This window comes from Monodelphis domestica, chromosome 5 (assembly GCF_027887165.1).
Source record: "Monodelphis domestica isolate mMonDom1 chromosome 5, mMonDom1.pri, whole genome shotgun sequence".
Lineage (NCBI taxonomy): Eukaryota > Metazoa > Chordata > Mammalia > Didelphimorphia > Didelphidae > Monodelphis > Monodelphis domestica.
In genome coordinates, this window is record NC_077231.1 from 121492441 (window position 1) to 121515100 (window position 22660).

The 22660-nt window shown below is 39.3% G+C and overlaps 2 long non-coding RNA genes across 2 annotated transcripts; one reads left to right on the forward strand and one right to left on the reverse strand.

Annotated features, from left to right (window-relative positions):
• Positions 1–1637: 1637 nt before the first annotated feature.
• On the reverse strand, positions 1638–11616 carry LOC130454557 (uncharacterized). Its single transcript, XR_008912184.1, has 4 exons — positions 11412–11616; positions 3794–3939; positions 3065–3699; positions 1638–2145 (listed from the first exon to the last, which is right to left on the reverse strand). It is a non-coding gene; the product is annotated as an uncharacterized LOC130454557 (long non-coding RNA).
• On the forward strand, positions 3095–21766 carry LOC103101689 (uncharacterized). Its single transcript, XR_472665.3, has 3 exons — positions 3095–3221; positions 4805–4839; positions 20292–21766. It is a non-coding gene; the product is annotated as an uncharacterized LOC103101689 (long non-coding RNA).
• The last annotated feature ends 894 nt before the right edge of the window (positions 21767–22660 follow it).

The window sequence follows — 22660 nt, forward strand, 5'->3', positions numbered from 1 at the left end:
GTGTGGTTTATGTAGGGCCTTCCTTCATATCCTTGTCCTTTGGAATATATGCCAGCAGTGAGATCTCTGCATCAAAAGGGATGGACATTGTAGTCACTCAGCACAATTCCAAATTGTCTCCAAATCGGTTGGTCCATTTCATAGCTCCATCTACCGTGCATCTATATCCCTGTCTTTCCACAACCTTTCTGAAATGTGCATTTCTCTTATTACTGCTGGGTTGAAGGGTCTTTTCAGTCTTTCTGAGAATTGTTTATAGTCTTTGGCCTTTTATATACCTGGGAATGGTTCTGGGTTTTATATGTTTGTGTTAGTTCTCTGTTTACCTTGGAATTACTTTTACCGGAAAGATTCGATGCAATGATTTTTCCCCCCCAAATCAGGTTTCCTTGCTTGTTGTGAATGCCTTGATTTTGTTTTTGCAAAAGCCTTTCAATTTTATGTAATCTAATGATCTATTTTCTCTTTTTACTCTATTGCTTGTTTGGTTAAGAATTCACCCCTAGCCAAGACAGGTACTTGATCTAATTCTCTTCTAATAAAAAAAATGATGTGATCTTTAATATTCAGGTTGACTATCCATTTGGGGCTTATTACCAAATGTGTTATAAAATATCATTCTAAATCTAATCTCGAAGGCCTATCTTTTTTTTCTCCAAAATTATCCCAGTGATTTTGTGTGGCTTCAAGTAATTAGATACTCATGTCTCCAAAGAAGTGAAATTGAGGCTCACCCAAAGGGCAATTGAGAGGTGTGAGCAGACAGGAGCTAGTCATCACAAAAGAGGAATTATGTAGAAAAAATGATATGAAAGATGCCATTAGATAAATGCACAAGCAGTGACCAAATGAGACAACACCTATAAATCACTTTGTAATTTGTGTTATGTAAATGCCAACTTTGTTATTATTGTGGAATTAAAGTGAGGACCATGCCCACATGCTGAGAGCCCAAGGGAGGAAGGCCTCCCAAAATGTCTGGGGTGAATTTATGGAAGGACATGGAGGAATCCCATGCCACAAAAGGTATGAATGGGTTTAAACTTGCATTGGTGGAGAGATTGTTTAGAGAATTGGAATATAAAGTCCGTGGGACCGGTCCAGAGAACAGCAAAGAAAAAGACTAAGCTAAAATGAAATGAGACCTGTGCACAAAGGTTAAGGGTTGTTTGGTTTTTTTTCCCCACTATCTATTCTATATAAAATTTCCTTTGTAAATATTTGCTTGTATGCTGTCTCCCTCTTAGATTGTAAATTCCTTGAAGGCAGGGACTGTCTTTTGCTTCTTTCTGTACCTCCAGTGCTTAACTCAGTGCCTAGCGCATAGTAGGCCCTTAATAAATATTCATTAAAATTAATAAATATGTTAATAAATATGGAGGGGCAGCTAGGTAGCACAATGAATAGAGTGCCAGGCCTGAAATCAAGAGAACCCGAGTTCAAATTTGACCTGAGACACTTCCTAGCTATGTGACCCTGGACAAGTCTCTTAACTCCAGTTGCCTAGCCCTTACCATTCCTCTGTCTTAGAACTGATATTAAGAAAAAAGGTAAAGGCTTTTTAAAATAAGTGTTGATTGATTCCATCTAGAAGAAAGAATTCTAAAAAGGAACTTAAAAAATTATATTTTCCCCAATTCCATGTAGATACAATTTTTAATAATTGTTTTCTAACGTTTTTTGATCCATGTTCTCTCCCTTCCCTGAGATGGCATGATGATAGAGGCTATACACATGCCATCATGCAATACATACTTCCGTGTTTGTCATGTTGTGAAAAAAAATCATTTTTATATAAGAAAAATGCTCATAAAAGAAATAAAGTGAAAAATGGTATGCTTCCATCTGCATTCAGACTCCACCAGTTCCTTCTATGTGGCAGAGACTTTCATCCTTGAATCCTTGCAGTGATGATAACGGTTAAGCCATTCACAGTTGATCGGTGTTCTTTCTGCTGCTGCCATGTAGGACATTCCCCTGGTTCTGCTCACTTCGCTTTGTATCACTTCATAGAAGTCTTTCCAGGTTTTTTTTGATGATTGTCTTCTTTGCCAATTCTTATGGGACGATAGGATCCCCTTACAATGACACACCACAATTCAGTCAGCTCTTCCCCATATCCCTTCAGTTTCTGATTCTCTGCCTCTGCAAAAAGAACTGCAATAAATATATGTAGCATACGCAGGTCCTTTCCCCTTATTTTAGATTTCTTTGGGATACAGACAGATTAGTGATTGCTGGATCAAAGGGTACATAGGGTTTGAAAGGGCACTTGCAGGGTGATTATAAAGGGAGGGCTGAGGGGTTCAATCATGATTATAATCATTACTTTATTGGTATCATTCCACTAACTCTGACACTTTAGTACTGACATTAATTATAATTTCTCAGAAAGATATTGCTTCATCCAGAGGATTCCATAATTAGAAAAGATTGCTTCCCTAGCTCTTGTCAAGCTGGGAAATTTTCAGTCTATTGTCCCTCCTCAACCACCACTTCGCAGCCATAAATGTGCTTATGTCTTATATAAATTATATAAATAAACACAGCCTAGTTTTATATTGATTTAATGTTTTTCTACAGCACTATTTCTCATTTCTCCGAGGCCCTGAAGGCCCTGAAAGTTCTCACGGAAGGAAAGAGAATTTGTGAAACGTCTCAAGACTAGCTTCTGAGAATGTCCATTTTCCCCTTCCTGGGATTCTGGGCCAGTGAACACAGCGGCAGTCGAGCAAGCACTAGGGATGATGGTGAGGATGCGATCTGGCCCCGGCCCCCAGAACTGGACACTTCCGGTTCCTTCCACCGCTGTCCTTGGGCCCTGAAGTGGATGGGTGGGTGCCCACCTTTGGGACTCCCCCAAGAGCCGATGTCCATCCCCAAAGCTGCCAGAGCCGTGGGCAAAGGAAGAGGAAGAACAAAGGGCTCTCCTGAAACCTCAGCCTCCAGAAATGTGGAAACCGAGATGAAGCCAAGTACGGAGGGGCCACAGCCGGAAGAGAGCCCCTTCGTGGAGGAGCCGGCTTGTCCATCGCCCTTTCGGGGACCCAACGCAAGACTTTACCCCTTTGTATCTCCTCCGAGAGAGGAGAAGGCCTCCCCGGAGGGCCGTTTTTCCCTTTCATTTTTCATCTGGCCAACAAACAATGTGGTCACAGCCTGTCGGGAACTTCCGTCCTCCAACCGTAAGGGGGTGGATGGCTGAGAGTGGAAATTCCAAGGTACAGGGCAGGAGCTCCAGAATTAGATTTCCTGTTGCTGATATTTTGAGCACTCGTCCATATCCCTATCCCTTTTCCCTCTCAGCCCCTAGTTACATTCCAAACCAAGCCAGCATCTCTGTGGGAAGCCAGGGTAACAGTCTCCACATTTGCAGGCGGAGCGCCCCCTGGTGCCCAGCGGCGGCCAGCGGCGCCTTTGGAAAAATCACCAGAGGCGTGTGAGGGGGAGGAACTGAGCTCAAGGAGACTGCCACCTGGTGGACAAGACCGATATTGCACTTCCTGGCTGGCTAATTAATCTAGTGCTATCCAATCTCCTCAGGAACAGATTTGAACCGCTGGCTCTATAGTGCTTCCGCATCAGTGCCCCAGCTGCCAAATGTTCTATCCCCAAAGCATCACATCGGTACCTTCTCCGTGTCTGAAGGCCTTGGCTTCTAAGAGAAGGAATTGGCTGTGTAACTCCGTCTGTCTACACCTAAACAAAATTAAGAAGCATATAATAATAGAATGAATACCTTTTAATGACAGAAACGATAGTAAAACAAAAACAAACACACTACCACGCCTACCATTCGCATAGACTCAGGGCTGCCTTTCATGACTTGGGGTTGGGGGCTCCTTCACGCCACCCTTGGCTTTGTCAGAAAATCCAGACGTTCCCAAGTCCCTCAGTCTTAAATCCTCTGCTCTTGCTCCACTGCGATAGCTGATGGACCTGCCATTTGGGAAAATAATTTGAAATATATTTTAAAAGGCTTTAAATGGTTTATACTCTTTGGCCAAGAGATCCCAATCCTGAGGGTGTATTCCCTAAAGAGGATTTTTAAAAAAAGGTTTTATGGTACCAAAATGGTTAAAGAAGCACATTTTTAAGGTAACAAACTGTAGAATGGATACCTATTCATTTGATTATGACTAAGCCAATTGTGATATATGAATGGCATTTAAAATTTTTTTAAATACATTTTGTTGGGGGGCAGCTGGGTCGCCCAGTGGATTGAGAGCCAGGCCTAGAGACGGGAGGTTCAAATCTGACCTCAGACACTTCCTAGCTGTGTGACCCTGGGCAAGTCACTTGACCCCCATTGCCTAGCCCTTACCACTCTTCTGCCTTGGAATCAATACAGTATTGATTCCAAGACAGAAGGTAAGGGTTTAAAAAATAAACAAATAAATAAATAAATAAATAAATACATTTTGTTGATATTTTGTTTGAAATAATAATAGAAAATTGTCTTAAGTAATTAATTTAAAATTAATAATAATAGTAAATAGGGGACAGCTGGGTGGATGCTGAGCCACACTCAGAGATGAGACATCCCTGTGTTCAAATCTGGCCTCAGACATTTCCTAGCTGGGTGACCAGGGGCAAGTCACTTAACCCCCATTGGCTAACCCTTATCACCTTGGAACCAATGCACAGTTCTAATTCTAAGACAGAAGATGAAGTTTTTTTAAATAATCATCATAATCATAGTAACTAATACTTATATAGTACTTTAAAGTTTATGAAACCTTTTACATAGATCCCAATTTTCACAATACTATGAATCAGGTACTATTATTATTCCATTTTACAGATGAGAAAACTGAAGTAACTGGCCCAGGATCTAAGGTAAGACAAACTCAAATCCTCCTGATTCCAAGTTCAGCACTTTATCAACTAAATGAGTAGAATATTATGGCAATGTAAGAAACTCTAAGGCCAATGAGATTAATTTTAATTCCTGGGGAAATTCTGGAATGGATTGCTAAAGAGATGACTGATAAACATCTAGAGAAATAAGTGGAGATTATAAAGAGTCAGCAAGACTTCATCAAATAAAAGACATGTCAGACTAACTTTAGATGTGAGTAGATGAATAGTAGAGAGTGCTAAGGTTCAAGTTTACTGAGACTTTAGCAAAGCTTTTGATAAAGAATTTTGTACAATTTTGAGGTAGAAGATTGAGAGATGTAGACTAGACAATAAAACAAATAGCTAGATTCAGAACTGCAAAATGTTGTTGTTAATAATTCAGTGTCAGTACATCAAAGAATCTTCAGTGGAGTATGCTGGGGTTTTGCCCTCTCGTAGTTCATATTTTTGTCAATTAAATAAATTCATAAATAGTACACTCGGCAAATTTGCAGATGACACAAAGCCAGGAGGGACAGCTAGTACACTGGATAACAGCATCAGGATCCAAAAAGATATTGATAGGCTAGAACACTCCAATGACTCGAATAACATCATTACTTAAAAGTGATCAATGTAGAGTCTTGCATTTGAGCACCAAAAAAATCAACTTCACACTATAAGATGAAGGAAACTATGGTCAAGCAGTAATTATTTTGAAAAAATCTGGTGGTTTTAGTAGACTGAAAACTCAGAATGAATGAGGTAACTACCCCTCTCAATGGGGATCAATGGCCCATTTAAAAAAATGTATTCTCATTCTAGGTTTTAAGGGAAGCATGCTCCAATGTTTTTGCAGTTATGAATTGTTATTAAAATGTAATATATTTCTCATTACTCTACTAGTTCTGACTCCACCCTAATTTATTAAACATTTCTTTAATAAACGGAAAAAAAAACTTCTTTTCCCATAATCAGTTGCTCATAGCTCTAGAATCATAGTTGGCCATTGCATTGATTAGAGTTCTTAAAATCTTTCAAAGTTGTATGTTCTTCTCATTACATAAATTGTTTCAATTCAATTCACTTTGCTCTGGATAATTACATACATCTTCATAGTTTTTATGAAGCTGTCCCTTTCATCATTCCCTAAAGAATAACAGTATTGACAAAAATCCACTTTGATAAAAACTGCTGGGAAAATTAGAAGACAGTGTGGGAGAGATTAGGATTAGATCAACACCTCACACCCTACACCACGATAAACTCAGAATGGGTGAATGACTTGAACATAAAGAAGGAAACTATAAGTAAATTAGGCAAACACAGAACAGTATACATGTCAGACCTTTGGGAAGGGAAAGACTTTAAAACCAAGCAAGACATAGAAAGAGTCACAAAATGTAAAATAAATAATTTTGACTACATCAAATTAAAAAGTTTTTGTACAAACAAAACCAATGTAACCAAAATTAGAAGGGAAGCAACAAATTGGGAAACAATCTTCATAAAAACCTCAGACAAAGGTTTAATTACTCAAATTTACAGAGAGCTAAATTAATTGTACAAAAAATCAAGCCATTCTCCAATTGATAAATGGGCAAGGGACATGAACAGGCAGTTCTCAGCTAAAGAAATCAAAACTATTAATAAGCACATGAAAAAGTGCTCTAAATCTCTTATAATCAGAGAAATGCAAATCAAAACAACTCTGAGGTATCACCTCACACCTAGCAGATTGGCTAACATGACAGCAAAGGAAAGTAATGAATGCTGGAGGGGATGTGGCAAAGTAGGGACATTAATTCATTGCTGTTGGGGTTGTGAATTGATCCAACCATTCTGGAGGGCAATTTGGAACTATTCCCAAAGAGCGATAAAAGACTGTCTGCCCTTTGATCCAGTCATAGCACTGCTGAGTTTGTACCCTAAAGAGATAATAAGGAAAAAGACTTGTACAAGAATATTCATAGCTGTGCTCTTTGTGGTAGCCAAAAATTGGAAAATGAGGGGATGACCTTCAATTGGGGAATGGCTGAACAAATTGTGGTATATGTTGGTGATGGAATACTATTGTGCTCAAAGGAATAATAAAGTGGAGGAATTCCATGGAGACTGGAACAACCTCCAGGAAGTGATGCAGAGTGAGAGGAGCAGAACCAGGAAATCATTGTACACAGATACTGATACACTGCGATACAATCGAACGTAATGGACTTCTCCATTAGTGTCAATGCAATGTCCCTGAACAATCTGCAGGGATCCAGGAGAAAAAACACTATCCACAAGCAGAGGACAAATTGTGGGAGTAAAAACGCTGAGGAAAAGCAACTGCTTGACTACAGGGATTGAGGGGACATGACTGAGGAGAGACTAAATGAACACCCTAAAGCAAATACCAACAACATGGAAATGGGTTCGGATCAAGAACACATATGATACCCAGTGGAATCGCGCGTCGGCTATGGGAGAGGTGGGGGGGGGAGGAAAAGAAAATTATCTTTGTCTCCAATGAATAATGTTTGGAAATGACCAAATAAAATAATGTTAAAAAAAAAAGCTAAGTGACCTCAAAGAAAAGATATGGACCAGTGGATGGATAGCCTCTAATTTTCTCATCAGTTAAACTGTTGAGAAATCCAAATCAACCTAAGACCAAGAATGTTCTAGTAAATGTTTAAAAGACAGCTAGTCCCCTGGGAAAAATAAAAGTATGTATGAAACACTTTAAAAAAAAAGAATAATAGTACTCCTTTACATCCATATACCACAATTTGTTCAGTCATTATCCAGTTAATGGGCAGGCACTCTTTTAGTTTCCAGTTTTGGTTTTTTTTTTTGCCATTTCTAAAAGGAAATAGCCAAAGTTTTTCTAATAATTGTCCTTATTTTTTTTTCTCAAAATAAATGTTAAAAAATAGTTCAGGAAATAAATTCTCTTCATCTCCTTTATCTCTATACCTTCACTCAGTCTCTCTGGATCCATAAAGTTCACAGTCTCTTCAGAATGACTGTTAAAACTATCAGTTTTTTAAAAGTCAATTGGCTTTTTTTTTAACCTTTACATTCAGTCTTAGAATCAATATTGTGTATTAGTTCCAGGATTGAAGAGCAGTAAGGGCTAGGCAATGGGGGTTAAGTGACTTGCCCAGGGTTCCACAGCTAGGCTCTCCATCTACTGAGACACCTTGCTGAACCCTCAATTGACTTCACAAAGAGATTCTTTGTGAAATAGGCTATTTTAGCTAGTTACATTTCTCCCAGCAGCCAAACTTTTTTAGTCCCCTGCAAAATCATTTGAGGGTACATCAAATCTAAATTTTAACACAGTACACATATCATAATACAAAGTCCTACCTGATAGGTTGCTACAAATAAAGAGAAAACTACAACACTGACAATAGTAAAAATAATATTTAAATATTATACTAATACATGCATAATACTGCATAAGCATATAAATAGAAAGCAAAGTTACATATAATTAGAGAATGAATTACATCTGGCTAAATGAGTAACCACTTCTGCTCCTCTTGCAGCATCATGAATTTGCCTATTTATAGGCTGAATGGTTCTTATTACTATTAATATTTTGATGCCTAAGAATGGTTGGTGGCATAGAGTTACTACCAGTATTTCTACATTTTATGGCCTATCTCTTTACTCTAGGGGACCTTATAGCTGAGGTTTTAAGCAAGAAGGTGTCACCTTTAGGTTCAGTCCTCACTCTTTGTATGAATCTTATTTTTATATACAATATCAGCCTTATTGGAAAAACCAGGAGTTTTTCAGGAGTTCTTTGTACTAACTGGGAAACAAGCTGAGCTTCTTCAGTGTCCTGAGCAGCTGCTGTTTCAACTTAGCAGTTTTTTTTAAGCAACTTTTAATACTTCTCTTTTATATCCAACTGACAGTCCGTTTCAGGATCTAGCTTTTTCTTTATATCTAAGATTTGAACATCTTGATTTCTCATAAATGTAGGCCTTCAACCATTTTCCAGTTTCTTCTCTTACTGTGAAATCTTGTATTTAAACTTTTCTGTTTGGTTATCAAGTCTCTCCAATATTCCCTAATGTCAAAGTTTTCCAGCAAAATTCTGTCATCTGGCTTTATTTCTTGAGCAAACTTGGGCCTCATACCATCATTTATTTTTTGATATTAATTTCTTAGGAGTCACCTTCCTCTAAGCAGATTCATTTTTCTCCTCCTCAAGTACACTATTCAGTGGTCATCTTTTCTAAATTCATCATCAAAGCCAGTTCTACTTTTCTTGTTGTCATGATGGCGGTAACTGATGATGATGAGGTCACTGCGCTATTTTTTGAGTGTCCAGGATGACCTCCATCCCTGACACCATCCTCATGTCTTGATTCTTTGGAATTTGACCTCCCATAAGCCATAACTCTCCATGACTCTTCTGGAAGCATTCATCACTCGCATGTCCCCCCCAGGCTACCATTGTAATGGAAGACAATTCTATCTCTGGTACCATGATGGTAATGATTTTTTCATAGACTGTTAGGATCTTTTTTTCCTTTATGAAGAGGGGAAAGAGAATAAGCATTTATCAAGCAACTACCTATGTAGTAAACACTTCACAAATCTTAAATCATTTGATCTTTATCTTTTCTCTTCCCCAAAACAGGAATTTTTCAGATGTTCCATCTCTCTACAGATCCTCTGTAAACTTCTTGTCACTGAATCTGTTTTTGTGGTGGCTCTTTGGCTTTGTAACTCTAGCCCAGCAGGACTGGGCCTCCCTGTTGAGAATCCTTCTTTGTAGCTGCGCACCTACTGCATATCCTGTGCACCATTTTCATCAACTAGTGCAATTGTATCATTCATTGCATCTCAAGAACAGTGAATGTTTTACATGATTGCACATGTAAAATCTATATGATATTGCATAGCATCTTGAAGAGGGGTGGGGGAAGACAGGGAGGAAGAGAATTCAAGACTCAATTTTCTTTGAAAAATGTTGGAAACTGTTTTTACATGTATTTGGGGAGGAAAATAAAATAAAATTTATTTCAAGAATAATGAGGGTTGAATAGATGTTCTTCCTATTCATATGCCATGCTTCTCCTTTCTTTCTGAAGCCTAAATCCTGCTTCTTTGGGGTCACTGATCCTCTGGATTTCGGTCTCTATATCCTGGCATCCACTTGAACCATGAACTCAGGTGTCTTTTCTTCTTCTTCTTCTTGATAATAGAATTGGTGGATGCTGCAAACGTTTCCCTATGTAGTTTCATTCTCATCAAACTGACTCTCTAGGTCTTGCAAACATTCTTGCCTGCTCTTCTGGCCCTGCATTAGTCCATATGCTTCTCCCCTAATAGTTTCCATTGAAATATTCTTTGTCTCAAAGTCAGAGATGTGCCAAGTTGGCTCTAAGTCCATCAGAAAAATGACTCAAGCTTTTTACAGTATATCCCCTAGGGGGACCTGGTTCTCTTCCCAAGAAAACAGCTTATGCTGTCCCTTTACAAGCCTTGGGGATCTAGCCTTTGCCTCACTCAGAGATAAGTATCTCCTTTTGCTATAGGAAGAACACTGAGCCATTCTCACAGGTTTGCTATCACTTTCTGACTTTAAAAAATCCTGTCAATTTCCTTGCAAAAATGCCCTCTTTTCTCATTACAATCATCTCTCCTTTCCTGACCAACTCCTCCTCCTCAGAATGAGATGAGTAAATTACCTCCCAAGTATTGTTTCCTGCTGTTAGGGATTCAGTGTTTCTAGTGTTTTTCAGACATAGTAATTCACAAAACATTAGATGAGTGCTTTTCCCAGCCTCAACTTTAGTAAGAATTACCTTGCAATCTTTTGACTTTTCAGTATTTTCAATATTCTTACAAATTCTAATTTATATTCTTTGGGTCCTGTCTTAAAATCAGAAGAATTCCATGAGGCTCCAGTTCAAAATAAAGTCATAATATTTATTAAGCATGTGAGTGTTCACTTAAAAAATAATGATAAGATTTCCATTTAGCTAATCAATGCCAAGAGATGAATCAATAAACAATTAAATAATAGCTGCAATTAATAAGTATCAAATAAAATAGTAAAACAATCAAGTTAATGTCATTAATCTTAGAAGCATTGTCAGACACTTTCCATTTATGATTCCATAAGAAAATTCTGGTAGGAAAGAAAGATAAAACCTTCAAAACAACTAGACTGAGTCCCTAAGGGTAGCAAGGTTTTAAAAGCTGATTCTCACATGTAGCTTGATCATCCCTCTTTCCAACTGCTACTGACCCATTTTTTTGATTCATTCTCATCCTAGGCCCTAAATTAATCAGGAATAAGTTCTAATATTTCTATATTAAAAGCTAAAATTGTAACATCTTTCTCAATAATAAGGCAATTATTGAGACCCAATCTCACTTTATTAAATATTTCTTTAACAAATTAGAGAAGTCTCTTTTCCCATGAACATGTTTAAATCTTACTATATATCAAAAGCCCTTATCTCCTATATTGAATTTTAACATCAAAATTATGCTGGTCATGAAGTTTTTAAAATAATGTTACAAATAAAACAAAGATATAAATAAGTATTTACAATGTTTCAGCTCTGGGAACAATCAGCACCAGGATCCCCTGTAACCCTGATTTAAAATTGATGACTTCTCAATTCTGAAATACAGTCACAACATTCAACTCTTAAAGGTAATAAAAGTTAAAATAGTTTCCTCAAAAAATGGGTTCTCTTCATCCCCTTTCTCTCCGTACCCAAAACAATCTCTCTTCAGTCACTGAATTCATAATCCCACTAGAATTACAGTTAAACTTCCAGCCTCTTGAGATTCTATTTCCTCTTAAAAATATAGTAACAAAATCTCTGAGAGAGATTTATTGCAACTGATGGAATATTTATAAAGGAAGAGAAGTTGATCCATTCAAATATATCCTTCCCCAATACATACATGGGCATACAAATTGGCACCTAATTCAAAGGACAGTTGAAAATTCCCAATTGTTTTCCAATGGTTAAGCTGTTCATAAAATGTCTTGTTGGAACTCACAGAAGATTCAAAAGTCCTCCTTCTCTATTGGATGATCAAATGAACAGATATCAATCAATAGGCATTTATTAATTGCTTTCTATGTGCTTTACATAGTCACTTGGGAAGTAAAAACAAAAATGGAAGTTTCCACCCTCAAGGAGCTTACATTCTTTCATAGGAAAAAAACACATATACATTTACAGAAAAATACCAAGTAATTTTGGGAAGAATGGCGCTTATTAGTAGGCAGAAGTCTGGAAGTAAGGGTTCTATAGGTCAAGAGGAGGGGGTGCATTCGAGGCACTGAAGACAGTAAAGGCAAAGGAACAGAAAGGCAAGAGATGAGGAACAACAAGGTCAGTTTCACTGGACAGACAGATTTCAGAAAGAAGAATATATAGGAAGGCCAGAAAGGAAGTTTGAGGCAGATTGTGATGGGCTTTAAGAGCCAAAAAGAAGAGTTTAAAATATATTCTATAAAGAAGAATGACAGATTCCACCCAGTCCTTTTACCTTTTTTACTTTTTTCTCCATTCATAAGACAGGCAGGAATATGGCAGAGACCTTGTGTTAGGGGAGAAGAAAGAAGCCTAGAAATGTGTGGTCTCTTCCTATTCCCCAACCTCAAAATTGGTGATAGCTGAAGAATGAGAAGGCACGGCTTTTCCACTTAGCCTAAGTAATCCTGAGAATGGGTTTTCTGAGACCTGGGAATGGCAAGCTGGGAAATTTTCAGCTTTTCTATTCATGACAGAAGCTGACATGCCTGTGGCCACTCAGATGAAGGGTAGTGCTCATGGTCAACGTTTCTGAAACCCCAACCTCTTTTATAGAATAGGGTTTCAATCTAGATTGTGTGCTTCTAGAATCTAGTCTTCTAGCCAGAGAAGGGAAAGATCCTGAATAACGTGCTTCTGGACGAAAAATTACCCCATTGGTCATCTTAAGTGGAAGAGCCTGGAAGAGGCCCTATGACTTGGAGAAGCAAGGGACCTCCACTGTAGGACCACTACCACGACCCTCCCACTGATTCCAGCGAGTGATTGGGATAGTACACTTTTGATAGGAACAGAATTGTTTTTTCAGCAACCTACAAATAAATCTATAGCCTTCCATGGGGAATTTACAGGCTACATTAGTCTTATATGTTTACTATAATGGCTTAAAAGCTCCTGTAAGTCCTTTGAGTACTTTATGTGTTTTCTGTATCTGGTTATTGGCTCTTGTGAATTCTTAGTGTCTTTAGCATTTTCTGTGGGATTAAAAAAAAAAAGACTCTACTACCCAGCAGGCGTTTATTACCTCGAGTACTGGTAGAGGGGCTATGGATCCCTTTGGCCCCCACTTGGAGAAATGTAGATGTGAGCTATGCCAAAGCTATGTATGGAAAAAAAAGAAAATTGCTCTCTTGTTTTCATGCCCAGAATTGCATGTGGTCTGTGTGAGCTCAGCTTTGAACTGTCTCTGAGCTATGATGTGTTACAAGGGAAGGCATGCTGGGCGAAGGGGTGGATGTCAGGCACACATGCACATAGCTGTAAATACAGGTGCATGCCTAGAGACGTTTACACACGCAGAGAGATGAAGAGATGGAGAGTCAGAGAGATGGCCCGGCTCACATAGCTTTGCTTGGTTTATGTAACTTTCCCACATGGGTGATGCGAGGGAGCCTGTTTTCAAGAGAACTGTGATGCAGAAGAAAAACAACTGCTTGACTACATGGGTCGAGGGGATATGGCTGGGGATGCTGACTCTAAATGAACATCCAAATGCAAACATCAACAGCATGCAAATGGGCCCTGATCATGTAATATCCAATGAAATTGCACGTTGGCTGAGGGGAGGAGTAGGGGAGGGGAGGGAGGGAAATAATGTGATTATTGTAACCAAGGAATAATGTTGTAAATTGACAATTTAAATAAATTTTTCAAAAAAAGAGAGAGAGAGAGAGAACTGTGATGACATGTAAAGGACATGCCTTAAATCATTCTGTTTTGGTTATGGTTATGGTTGGATGAGCACATGACTGCGCTACACCCTTTTGGATCGGCTGCCTGGCCATAACTGTCAGTATCTTGTAAAGCTGAGTCAGCTTTGACCATCTCTTTGCTTTATTCAGTCTGGGGGAGCTCCGTCAGTGCTGTGCTCTCTCTCCTTCTAAGGCCATATGGCCCTGAAAAGCAGACCTCAGTCACTGGACAGGAGACAGAGAATAGTCATTTATTAAGTAGTTACTATGTAAAACAAGTTTTAAGGAAGGAAAATAGAAACAGGATAGAAGTTTTGGATCCCGCGAAGGGCGTGAACGAGCCGGCTTTAGAGATGTAAATAACCGAGTCAGTAATCAATTATTAATATTCGGGAGCCACAGCCTGCTCCGACCACTGGACGTTACTATTCAGGCTATTATGATCCCAATTTAACACTGCACTGGTCAGAGGATAATGCTAGCTCAGTAGGAAAGGAGATTAGAAACTAAAGGAGGTAGATAAGGCTAGGTATTAGCATTGGAAAAGAGAGAGAGACAGGAAAGCCTGACTGAAGGGCCAGGCCTCAGGGAGAAAGATAGAGAGGAGAGAGAAAGGGGAGAACTTGTTCCTTTGCAAACCTGGTGACATCCTTCAAGTCCTTCAAGTGGTTGATCTGGCTGTGTCCCGTTTCTTTTATTCTCTTTGATATACAAATGAGCTCAATACATATTGATCAGTTACATGATGCCTCAATACATATGGATGAGTTACCTAGTGTATTGCCATTGGATAATTGCAAATTACGACAAGGTGAAGGTGGGGTTATTATCCTCAGGTGAGTGAGACATAAGGAAGCAAGGTTTCCCCCTAACCTCAGCCACGCTGGGAATAGAGCCCATTGCCATGCGCAGGATGGCCATGTGCTCACTCACAATCCTTGTCTCTCCATAATACCTATGGGCTGGACTGCTACAGTATGTGTCAGGTACTGTGCTAAGCATCTTTACAAATATTATCTCCTTTGATTCTCACAACCCCAAGAGATAAATGCTATTATTATCCCCATTTTCCATTGAGGAAACTGAGGCAGAGAGAGCTTAAATGACTTACCCAGGGTCACAAAGTTAGGAAGTATCTGAGGTCATATTTGAATTCAGGTCTTCCTGTCTCTAAACCCAGAACTAAATGCACTGTGCCACTCAGCTACCCTGGTCGTTTGTTCTTTTCCTTTCTGGGTGAAGGAAGTCGAATCTCTAACCCTGGGAATTTCAGAGGTCAGAGGAGTAAGCCAAAGGAATCTGGGAGTGGGAATCTAGGACAGGGTTTGTAGCCAAATGTAGCATTGATTCTCTGAGAAGGGAAGATGAATTTTAGGGTTAGGAGTCATTATCTCTTTGTACAAGTGGATTGATATGAAATAGACAGAACCGGGGTGCTTGTCACAGGCTCCCAACAATGAGGAAACCACTGCCGGGCAGGGGGGCGCTTGAGGCATGGCAGCAGAGGAAAGAGACATCCCAATCCTTCTAGGTGCCCTTCTGGAACTCTAAGGCAAAGCTGCATCAGACCTGGCTATGGAAGAGAGGACAGCTGCATACACTCACGTTCAGGAAGATCTGAGTTCAAATGGGGCTTCACCTACTTAATAGCTGGGTCATCCTGGGCAAGTTCTTTCATCTCTGTCTGCTTTGGTTTCCTCAGTGGTAAAAGGGGAATACTACTTTTTTACCTCCCAGGGTTGTTGTGAGAGTCAAATGAAGCCTGACTTTAAAAATACTTAGCACAGAACTTGGGATGAAGTAGGTGCTTAATAAATGTTTATTCTCTCCCTCTCTCCCTCCCCTCAAGGGGAAAATTGTAAGCATGTGTGTGACACACACATGCATAGCACATACTGATATATGTGTGGCATACTTCGTTTCTTAAAAACTCTTATTTTAGGGACTTGTGAGAAAGAACATTATTATCCACATTCAGTGGATACTCCCACTACTATGGGAGTAGTAGAAACTCAGAAGAAAAACAACTGCTTGATCCCATTGTGGGGTGTCCCTAATGGACTTCCCTGACCAGCAGGGTCCCACAAGGGAAGGGGCTCACCTTTGTGATGGGACCCGAGGAGAGGTAGGAACCGAGAACCAGGGTGGAGAATGAAAGACACCGACAAGTCAGTGTTTGAATAGGGCAGGCAACCCCTATGATTTTCCCCTTGGGAGGAAAATATGAGGATCAATGGAACACGAGGTAGAGGAGAAGATTAAGGTGGAGAATGTAAGCCGACAAGGGCCATAGCCTCGGGAGAGGCTTGACAGAGAGATTGCTAGAAGATTGAAGATCCAAGAGGAAGTTCAAAGGAGTTGCCTTTGCTTTTATTGTTGAGGAAGCAAGGAGGTGTTTCCAATCACGTAGCAATCACATCACTGAGTATAGACAATTAAGACTGGGTGGCAAGGTAGAGGGAACACCTTTGGGCGTGTAGATTGCAACCCGCCCTTTCCCGAGTACTTGGAGCCAAAATGTTAATGAGTTTGTCTTAGGCAACAGGCCACATGGCCAGGTCAAGATTACATTCACAAACATCCGAGTATAACCTTGTGTCTGAAGACACAGTAATCATACAATCATTTATATTTCATAGATGTGACTATGCTTGGGATGCTACACACATGGGTCAACGGGGATATGCTTGGGGATGTAGACTCTAAGCCATCACCCTGGTGCAAATATCAATAATATGGAAATAGGTCTTGATCAATGACACATGTAAAACCCAGAGGAATTGCATTGGCTATGGTGTGGAGGGGAGGGAAAGAGCATGAATCATGTAACCATGGAAAAATATTCTAAATTAATTAATTAAATAAAACATTTCAGTTAAAAATAAACAATAAAATTATTTTTTGTCTTAGTAACAACTCTAAGACAGAAAGGCAAAGTTTAGGCAAACAGAGTGAAGTAACTTATCCAGGGTCTAGGAAGTGTCTGAGGTCAAATTTGAACCCAGGACCTCCTTCCTGGTACTCTATCCACTGTATCACTAGCTGCCCCTATGGTGTACTTCATATTATACACACACACATGCATATATAGTATACTCTGCCCCTTTCCCCAAAGCATAGAGAGAGAGATACACACACACACACACACACACACACGCACAGACAGAGACAAAGAGAGATTTAGTCAAGGTTAGTTATTTCATTGACTTGAGACATTTTAAATAAGGAAACTCCCTCTCCCTGTGTAGATCAGTAACTGCTGTAATTTCAGTCTCAGAATATTTGAGGGGCATTGAGAAATTAAGTGACTTGTCCAAGGTCCCCTAGCCAGCATGGGTCCAAAGCAGAACTCTCTAGGTGCCCCACCCCAAACTTCTGGGGCATGCTCTCCTCTACAAGACCTTGGTCTTTGGAGAAGTAAACTCAGAATTCAGTTAAGTTGGTGCAGAGCAGTGGTCCTGCCAAGTTCATGTCCAGATTCAGCATCATTTGCTGAGGTCACTCCTTCCACTGGACTGGGGTCTCAAATGTTCCCCTCCAAGATCTCTCCTTACTCCTCAGGGCCTCAGTGCAGCCTGTACTGGCTCCAAAACTCGGCCTTAATTATAACTCCTGAATTCCTGGGGCTACTTCCCAAGATTCACCTAGAATGGAAAAAACAAATGAAAAGGCCAAGGATAGAGGTCTCTGGCTTCTAAGTGGGAAAGAGATCCTATAGCCAAACAATTATATATTTTCAACTAATCTGTTTTCCAACATTTCAGTTTTTCCCTTTTCAGAGTCCTCTAACTGGGCCTAAAAGAGAATGAACCTTTCCCTCCCTCCTCCCTAGGGTTCTTAACTTTAGTAGGACACCCCAAAGTCTAAAGGGACATTTTCTCATTAATCATAATAACAATAACATGTATACAGTACTTACTATGTGCCAGACACTGTGCTTAGCATTTTTAAATATTCTCTCATTTGACCCTCTCAATAATCTGGGAAGGTTGTGTTATTTTTATCTCCATCTTACAGATGAGGAAACTGAGGCAGAGGTTAAGTGACTTGCCTAGGGTCTCACAGCTAAGCAAGTGTTTGGGGTCAGATTTGAACTCAGGTCTTCTAGGCCCAGTGCGCTACTAGCTGCTTCTTATTACAAATAATTTACCAGAAATTCTAGTTGAATGGGTAAATCAGAAGAGAAACATGGAAAGTATTCAGATTACATGTCTAGGAGAAGCTAAGATCTTTAGGAGATCTTTCTCCCTTCTACTAAAACAACTTCTGCAATCTGCTCATTAATGTCTGAAATTCTTTCAACTGAGAACAAAGCTCATCATGACATTATAGGACTCAAAATGTAATGTCCCTAAAAGATATAACATGTTCATTTAAATTTACAATAAAGTACATATAACTAATAGTAGACTAGTCTTAAAACTTTTTTCTAGATGTAAGGATAAGAAGAAATCATGTCACCCCATTTTATTGATTGCCTTTATTGATGCCTTAAATAAGTAAAAGATCATCTTGGGGCAGCTGGGTGGCTCAGTGGATTGAGAGCCAGACCTAGAGACAGGAGGTCTGAAGTTCAAATCTGACCTCAGACACTTCCCAGCTGTGTGATCCTGGGCAAGTCACTTAACCCCCATTGCCTACCACTTCCCAATGTGGAAAGGGCTTTCCATACCAACCTCATTTTGTTGATCACCAGAGGACATACACTGGAGAGAAACCTTATGAATGTGAAAATTGTGGAAAGGCTTTTACTGGGAAAAGTTATCTACTTCAACCTCAGAGAAATCACACCACAGATACACCTTATAAGTGTACCGATTGTGGCAAGGTCTATAGACATAAAACTAGCCTTTCTATGCATCAGAAAACTCACACTAGAAAGGAACCGCCTGAATGTGATAATTAAGTAGATATTATCCTCTTTAGCCAACATTAGTCTCCCTATTATTTCTTAGTTGAAAGAGAAACCTTTGGAATATAATGACTTTCCATTTCTTTTAAAAGTACCAATAGGCTTTGTTTTAACAACACATTCTCTTATTTTTGTTTTCTACCTTTAGTGAAAGAGTAACTAAGATTTATAAGATTACAAAGAATAAATATGTTATATGTAAAAAAAAAATCTCTAGACCTGACACTCAAAGCCTTGGAGCCAGTCCAAAAAATTAATTTAAAAGTTAAAAAAAAAAACAAAACCTCATCTCAATCATTCAATTATAGGCCTTAAGACTAAATGAAAAAAAAAAAGTCCAAATCAGTTCTAATTGGCTGGAGAATTTCATTGGGCTTTCTGAGTCAATCAGTCAGTGTTTATTAAGTGTCCAGGTACTGCAGTAAATACGGGGGCTACACGAAGAAGCAAAAATTAGTCTGCCCTCAAAGGGCTTATAGGGGAGACAACATGAAAATAAATAAATACAAAGCATTAGAAATAAAGAAGTCTCTGGGCCAGGATTTTGAGTTGAAGATCCAAACTTTAATTGTGGAAAATTAAAGCTGGAGATTTTGCCACACCGAGTCTGTAATAAGAGCCCACAGAGATGTTCAACAGTATATTTTATAGGTGTTTGGATAGCTAATTAGCATGGGTCATTAACATAGCAGAACATATAAAGGATGTTAAGAAACATGCAATAGTGCTTGAAAACAAGGGTTTGAAACATTAGCTATGAAGTCCTCAAGGCTAACTATCATCCTTCTTAGGTCAGGGTAACCTTTCTTGGCCACAATACTCTGGGAGCCTAGAGTGTATGGTGGCATAAATCTTTAAAGGATGAAACAATACCAGAAGAAAACAAGGTTGCTTTCATACTGTCTTATCAGGCCAGCTGCCCACTCTCCACTCTCAGTGAACCCAGCTCCTTTTGCATGGGCCTCCGCTTCCCTAGATAATTACACAGACCTAAAGATTTATTCCTTACTATTGCTTATTGCTATACTATTAATATATATATATATAGTCTTTCAAATACTATGGTTAATATTCTATTATTATAACTGACATCTTATACACAGTTTACTAACTGGGTCTAACTCTTTCTAAAACTTATAATTGTAGTTACTTATCTAAAGGATTATATGTGATCACTCTATTCATAATATATTACATTAAATATTATTAAATGTAAAGGCAATAGAATAATTTTCCTTTCAAAAACAAGCTATATGCAGGCTAAATAGGAAATAATGAATAGAGGGAAGGCTTCCTGTGGAAGTTTGAGATTAAGCTGGGGCTTAAAACGAAGGTCATCCTCCTTCGGGAGATTAGTAGTGGAAACTGAAGGGAGAGAAAAATTCCAGGCTTGGTGGGGCAGCTAGAGAAAATGCCTAGAGTTGAGAGAGGGGACAGTCAATAGACCAGTGTCATTGGATCAGTGAGTAATAGGAGAATAAGAAGTCCTGTTGGATCAGTTTTGGCCTACCAGATCTCTTTGTGCCCTCTCTCTCTTCCTGTTTTTTACTGTAGGACTTGACCAACTTTGAAGCGTTCAGAGGAAGCTGGACCTCCACATCTTCCTACCTATGTCCTAGCATTATCCTCTGGATCAGTAGTGGCTCTCATCTTTTGATCTGTGTCATAACTGAAGCTTTGGATCAGCTAATTGCCATCTGTATCAGGAGCCAAGGACTGACCGGAATCATGGCTGTGCAGCAAAGAAACTCTGCCATGCCTAAAGGGAACTTCCCGAGTGCTCCAAGAATGGGAGAAAAGAACTCCAGAAACCAAAAGCTATTTAGTTATTCCTTTGCCACATGTGCTCTCTAGGTTTAAGCCCACTTTTTCTTGGATTCTGCATGTACTTATGAGGGGATGTCGCAGACTTTTGGAGTGTTTCATATAACAACCCTTCCAACTATACCATCTTAGTAAATACCCTTTTCTAAAAAACTACTCAAAGCTTTAATGGCTAAATTTATTCTCAAGTGATAGTTTTGGGAGGCAATACCAGTGGGGGCTTGAGCCAATGGCATTAAAGAATCATCCCTGATCCTTTAGGAATACTTTTAGAATTCGAGGGGAAGAGGTAGCTAGGGGATTCAACTCATCAGTAAAAGTGGAAGTAGGTATAAGACTATCTCAGAACTTTGATGGGCTACTTGGGGAAAAGAGAGCAAAAGGATACAGAACATCTGTAAAAAAATGAAGGAAGGAAGAAGCATAGAAAAGGGAGAAAGGTATGAAGAGGAGGCCGGCAGATATATGTATCTACTGTGCAAATTTATTGAGGGTTGGCCCTCCCATGAATTTAATTCATCTTCTGGTTACTGAAGAGAAAAGAAACTGGATTAAAACTAGTTTAGAAGTGACACATAGGGGAACTAAAGAGACCCTTGCCCCCCCTTTTTTTGCCATCTTCAAAAAAAAAAAACTATCACAGGTCAAAATGTCCTATGTACCTTGATTCTTAATTCCCTTTTGATAATAACCTTCATTCTTCAGACTCCACACAACACCTTGCTCTATGCCTCTGTGATTTATCCTTTATGAGAACATTGTACAACTCCACCTCAATTAATATATTGCAATCAATGTAAGATAGGATTAAATTTTAAATGAGTAACCAAAATGGCTCACCATCCCTCTCCCTTCATTAGGTATGAAATTCTTCTATTGGTCAATAAGGGAATTGGCTAACCACAACTCTAGAGCTTTACACAGCAGAATTCCCCAGTCCTTCAATGTTATCCCCAGAACTGTGAGAGGATGTATAATATATTGTTCCTTTACGCCTTTGCCCCAACTTGCACTTGCATTCACCAGTTGGGATAGCCAGAAGATCAAGTGCTCTTATTTACCTCTCTGGATTCTAGGGGTAACCCCAAGGGCCTAGAGTTTCTAATATCGTCATTCCCAAGTACTCACAGGTATGCTTCCCATTTTAATCAATTCATTAGTTTTCTCAGTAAAGGGCATTTACTGATGTGGTCATAGTAAGAACAATTAGCATCAAACATTCTCTCTCATCCCAAAGCCTGGGACATATCCTCCCACAAATACAGGTAGATGAGTAGATTCTTAATTGTAGAGTATATATGTGGCCAGCTGGTAAATTCACAATTCCTACTTGTTGGAAGTCCTTTCTTGAGTTCCCATTGGGCATTCCTTTCTATCACAGGGAGATGCCACTCTCTGGAGCTGCTTCCTTCCTCATACAGCTCTTCTGGAACCATTGGTGTCCATGTTTATCCTTAATGTATATTCATCTATGTTCTTGGTTGGAGGAGTTGTCTCTTAATTGTCTAGCAAGTGGATGACTCTCTTCCCCCTTGTTACATCCTATTACATGTACAAGGGTCTGAGTCTGAAGTTCTCCATCACTTGTTTGACCTGCTTCACTACTAGACTGCTCTCTGAGGAAATTCTTTCAGCAGCTTCTAGTCTCCATAGGTGTGAACAGCTGAATATGATCAACTATACAATTCCTAATCCAAAGAGGTTCACACTTCATAAAGAGATCAAGGTTCTGAACCATCTCATTTATACATTTAACCTCAATCCTGGCCTTTACACTGATTTTGTTATATTGATGGGAGGGGAGTGTGGAACACTGCCCATCCTTTCAACTAGATTATAAATTCCAGAGGGGCTGGGACTGGTTTTATCTAAACTTTCTATATCCACCATTTCCCTGCCTACAATTGTTTCATATTTATTGAAGGAAAGAAGGAAGGAAATCTAAAGTTGGAACAATAGAAAAGAGAAAATTTGAGAGGTTTGAGTACCACAAGCCTACTGCATCTGCAGTGTGAGCAACAAAGACTTTTTAAAGTTTCTTCCTTCTCAATATTAGTAGTTTTCTTTCTTTTTTTCCCCTGCCTATGAGATTTTTCTGT